Source organism: Schistocerca serialis, chromosome 2 (genome assembly GCF_023864345.2).
Source record: "Schistocerca serialis cubense isolate TAMUIC-IGC-003099 chromosome 2, iqSchSeri2.2, whole genome shotgun sequence".
NCBI lineage: Eukaryota > Metazoa > Arthropoda > Insecta > Orthoptera > Acrididae > Schistocerca > Schistocerca serialis.
Window position 1 is genome coordinate 139,924,240 of NC_064639.1, and position 5,830 is coordinate 139,930,069.

A 5,830-nucleotide genomic window follows, 5' to 3' on the forward strand; every position below is an offset into this window, starting at 1 on the left:
TTCGCGAGATATACGTATCAGGGAGCAATATACTTCTTGACTCCTCGGTGAAGGTATGTTCTCGAAACTTAAAAAAAGCCCGTACCGAGCTACTGAGTGTCTCTCTTGCAGGGTATTCCACTGGAGTTTATCTATCATCCCCGTAACGCTTTCGTGATTACTAAATGATTCTGTAACGAAGAGCGCTGCTCCCCGTTGCATCTTCTCTGTATCTTCTATCAACCCTATCTGGTACGGATCCCACACTGCTGAGCAATATTCAAGCAGTGGGCGAACAAGCGTACTGTAACCTACTTCCTTTGTTTTCGGTTTGCATTTCCTTATAATTCTTCCAATGAATCTGAGTCTGGCATCTGCTTTACCGACGATCAACTTTATATGATCATTCCATTTTAAATCACTCCTAATGCGTAGTCCCAGATAATTTATGGAATTAACTGCTTCCAGTTGCTGACCTGCTATATTGTAGGTAAGTGATAATAAATCTTTCATTCTATGTATTCGCATCACATTACACTTGCCCACATTGAGATTCAATTGCCATTCCCTGCACCATGCGTCAATTCGCTCCAGATCCTCCTGCATTTCAGTACAAGTTTCCATTGTTACAACTTCTCGGTATACCACAGCATCATCCGCAAAAAGTCTCAGTGAACTTCCGATGTCATCGACAAGGTCATTTATGTATATAGTGAATAGCAACTGTCCTACGACACTCCCCTGCGGCACACCTGAAATCACTCTTACTTCGGAAGACTTCTCTCCATTGAGAATGACATGCGGCGTCTGTTATCTAGGAACTCTTCAATCCAATCACACAATTGGTCTGATAGTACATATGCTCTTACTTTGCCCATTAAACGACTGTGGGGAACTGTATCGAACGCTTTGCGGAAGTCAAGAAACACGGCATCTACCTGGGAACCCGCGTCTATGGCCCTCTGAGTCTCTGTCCCTTCTCCTCATATAGTGTTCCAAACCTATATTATTTGTAGATTATCATCTCTTTTACATAATGAATTACCCATTCAGTATCTTCACAGATCTCTGTCTTTTCTCTTCTGCTTGCTCCATCGGTATTTACAAGTATACCTCGTCTATTTTTATTGCCTTTGGTTTGCTATCGTTTCGGATGAGAACTATCCTAACACAGAACTGCTTGCACTAATTCACCATCTGTCGTACTTTCCTATTCATAACAAATCCTACTCCCGGTACACCATTTACTGCTGCTGCTATGTTTCACCATAATCGTAAGACTTAAAATCCTGACTGTCTTTCCATCTTACTTCACTGATCCCCACTGTATCAGAGACTTTCCATTTCCCTTTTCAAATTTTCTAGCTTGCTCATCACACCCAAACTTGCGATATGACAATCGAGAGATCATTATGAAATTTTTTCAGTTACAGGTCACGTGTCCTGTGGAAACACATTGTATGTCTTCAGTGCAATTGTTTCCATTGCCTTTTGCATCCTAATGTTACTAATTGTTGCTGTTGCCATTAACAGCTAACAAGCGCAATCTTTACATTATTTATATCAATGTTAGTTTACACTATCACACACATTCATCAAATTGCTGTCTGGTATATTTTTGGAACTCTTAAGTAACCTCAGTTGCCATGTCTCAGTATTAACAAATAACATGTTACATCTTAGGTCTAAAAGATGGGCTTTATAAAAACAACATGGCCATAATTAAAACAGCAGAAGTAATTATATGTTTGCTAAAATATTTTGCCAAGCGCACAAGTACACAAACAAGTTAATAGTCTGAACTACTGGAAGAATGTACCAATTGGAACTATGGTGCCAAGGTTCCCTAAAAGCTTGTGGTTTGTATTTCTTACCACTGACTATTAAATATCACCAACATATAATAAAAAGAAGCAGTCTGATACCACAAACACACACACACACACACACACACACACACACATCACAGCCACAAGACAAATCAACTCAGCAAACAATATTTTGGGAACCAAGGAACGAGGAATGTGTTTTGAAGATTTTATTATGAAGTAACACTTAAAGTATATATTTTTAATGCATAATGAGAACTTACATTGAGCAGCCGTAACCTTATGACCACATACTTAATAGCCCATATGCCTACCTTTCACATGGATAACAGTGGCGACACATCGTGGCATGGAAGCAATGAAGCCTTCGCAGGTCGCTGGACGGAGGTGCCACCACGCCTGTACACACAAGTCACCCGATTCCCGAAAATTCTGTGGAGGAGGCGATTGTCTCTGACTCCACATTGAATCATATCCCAGACTGTGTTTGACCGGGTTCAGATCTGGCGAGTTATGGGGACGGCACATCAACTGAAACTCGCCACTATGTTCCCAGAACCATTCCATCACACTCCTGGTCTTGTGACACCACGCTTTGTCTTGTTGAAAAATGCCACTGGCACTGGGAAACAAGATCGTCATGAAGATGTGTATGTGGTCTGCAACCAGTGAATGATATTCCTTGGTTGTCATGGTGCCTTGCAAGAGCTCCACTGGACCCATGGGTGCCCATGTGAATGTTCTGCAGGCATAGTGGATCCACCACCATCTTGTCTCTGTACAGCAGCTCAGGTGCCAAAGAGCTGCTCCCCTGGAAGACGACAGATTTGTGCCCTCCCATTGGCATGATGAAGATGGCATCGGAGTTCGTCAGACCATGAAACGCTCTGCCACTACGCCAACGTCCAGTGCCGATGGTCACGTGTCCATTTTAATCTAGCTGTCGATGTCGTAATGTTAAGATTCACACCTGCATGGGTCGTCGGCTGTGGTGGCCCATTGTTAGGAGTGTTCGGTGCACTGTGTGTTCAGTGCACTGTGTGTTCAGACATACCTCTACTTGTACTCTGCCCAGCTGTAAAGTCTGACGTTTGTTACTCTACAGTTCGTCATGTGTCCCGTTATGCCGACCGGTGTGACCGAGCGGTTCTAGGCGCTTCAGTCTGGAACCGCGCGACCGCTACGGTCGCAGGTTCGAATCCCGACTCGGGTGTGTAATGTCCTTAAGTTGGTTAGGTTTAAGTAGCTCTAAGTTCTAGGGGACTGATGTCCTCAGATATTAAGTACCAAAGTGCTCAGAGCCATTGGCACCATTTGTCTCGTTTTACCTGTCTCCCTTGTCTATGATGTCCGCCATCGGTAATGAGGGTTGGCCACCGAACGAAACGACGTCTAGACGTGGTTTCATCTTGGACATGTATTGAAGACACTCACCGCAGCACTCCTCGAACACATGACAAGTTGTGCAGTTCCCGAAATGCTTGTGCCAAGCCTCCATGACATCACCATCTGCCCTCGGTCAGACTCAGATAGATCACGTGCCTTCCCCATTCTATACGTGGACAGCACGCTCACTGATACTAACAGTCATGCCTCGCCAGGTGACGCTGCCTAGATGGGTTTATATCTACAGTAGGTCGGTGGTCATAATGTTCCGGCTGCTCAGTTCGTACCTCTATACATATCAAAACCGAAGATGATGAGAGACATCAAACATATCCACATAAGATGGAGCTATACGACATAGAAGATATCTCGAAAGTAAACTCTTTGATAAAATTATCACTTATTGAGAAGAAACAGCAGATGTACATTGCTTAACATAATACGCAAGTGCACTTTAAGATCTCGAGAGCTTCTATAGACGTACGATTTCCAGTACGATACACACTTTACAAGCGCAATGAAGAATCAAAGTAAATATTTCCACATTAGACTGTTTGGATCACTTATCAAAATACGCACAGATTTATTATTGACAGCCGGCCGGAGTGACCGAGCGGTTCTAGGCGCTACAGTCTGGAACCCCGCGACCGCTACGACCGCAAGTTCGAATCCTGCCTCGGGCATGGATGTGTGTGATGTCCTTAGTTAGGTTTAAGTAGTTCTAAGTTCTAGGCGACTGATGACCTCAGAAGTTAAGTCCCGTAGTGCTCAGAGCCATATTATTGACACTGTTGAAATATAATCTATGTTATGACATGAGCATTGTTCGATCTACGTAGAACGGATAAAATTTATTTAAATTGGTTCTCAAAACACACATGAGCACTCCTACTGATCTCTTGTGGTTGCCTGCAGACATTGGATATATGAAATCGATATTTTCAGGGAACAGTGCCCCAGGGCGAGCTACATTAGATTTTCAGAATTAACTGAAATCTCTCTCTGTTACAATGTTTTTATGTATAATTATCCTTCATGTAAAGTAAATGGCGAAAGCAATTTATTGCTTGAAAACGTATACGTTCTGTGATGTTCAGCTGTCACTACAAGCCTAAAATACAGTTTGTGATCTCATTTGCCTAACACATTTTAATAGCACGCCGTGATAGGATGGAAGGGGTAGGCGGAGAGGGTATTGGGGAAGGGGTGGCTTCTACTTTCTCTAAATTTTCCACTTTCATAATTGGGTTAGTTCAACAATCTTGGGTGTTTCAGTTTAATGACTGGCTGAAATTGACTGGAGGGGTAGTTGAGGGTGGTGGGGAGAGGGGAAGTAGGGGTGGTGGTTTGGTGGGGAGGGATGAAGAAGGGGAGGTGTGTGTCCCTTGAGATGATGGAGGTGGCATGTGACGTCATGCACTTAAGGTCACTAACCTTATGTGTACGGTTAATATGTTAAATACTGGACGTTAAGTGTGTAAAGCTTTTATGGCTGAAGACGTAAATCCTCTCATTATCAGGAAATTTGGAAATTTGTGGTAAGTACTATGGGACCAAACTACTGAGGTCATCGGTCCCTAAGCTTACACACTACTTAATCTAACTTAAACTAACTTACGCTATGGACAACACAAACACCCATGCCCGAGGGAGAACAGGAACCTCCGACGGGTGCAGCCGCGCGAACCGTGTCAAGGCACCTAAGACCACACGGCTACCCCGTGCGGCTCATTATAAGACAGCGGATGGATATAGTTCGGATAATTTGGGCTCTGGTTCAAGAAAAGCCTCTGTGTTTATGATGTCGTATTTCCTGAACTATGTATCATACAGTATTATAATTTTGAAGGTACATTTAATTACATATTTGGATATTGTTAGCAAACTAATATGAGTTATGCCTAATGTCGAAGTGTTACTGTATGAACAGCTAAAATATATTAAACAGTAATTTTTTTTAAGCGGAAGTCAACTATCAAAAGTTGTGAAAAGATTTTAAGTTATTTTTAAAGGTTGTTCCTAGTCAAAGCCAACGGCTTTCCTGCAGTGGTAACACCGGTTCCCGTCAGATCACCGAAGTTAAGCGCTGTCGGGCTGTGTTAGCACTTGGATGGGTGACCACCAGGTCCGTCCAGCGCCGTTGTCAAGCGAAGTGCACTCAGCCCTTGTGAGGCAAACTGAGGAGCTACTTCATTGAGAAGTAGCGGCTCCCGTCTCGTAAACTGGTGTGCTGAGCACATGCCCCTTCACATCCGCATCCCGTGACGTCTGTGGGATGAGGGTGCCACGGTGGGAGGTGGGTACCGTTGGGCCTTCATGCCCTGTTCGGATGGAGTTTTGTTCCTAGTCGCTATGTTATCTAATTTTCCAATACTGGATGAATAAATTTTGGATAGTATTAGCACTGTCAGTTACATTGACTGCAGATAGGCACACATTTTCTAACAGTAAGACTTGACTTGTTACCCCAAACCTTTAACGCAAGCTTATAACTCTCAGTGTGTAGATTATGAGGACATTCTAAATTTTTAAATGCAGTCAGTAAGTATATGACATAGGGAAAATCAAATTTTTGTTTTCCGGGGAAGCCGTTACATGGGCTACAGGAAACTGGGATTTGGTGAACTATTTCATCG

The 5,830-nt window shown here is 43.2% G+C and overlaps 1 pseudogene; it reads left to right on the forward strand.

Annotated features, from left to right (window-relative positions):
* Positions 1-5,222: 5,222 nt before the first annotated feature.
* On the forward strand, positions 5,223-5,340 carry LOC126459179 (5S ribosomal RNA; annotated as a pseudogene).
* Positions 5,341-5,830: the final 490 nt, after the last annotated feature.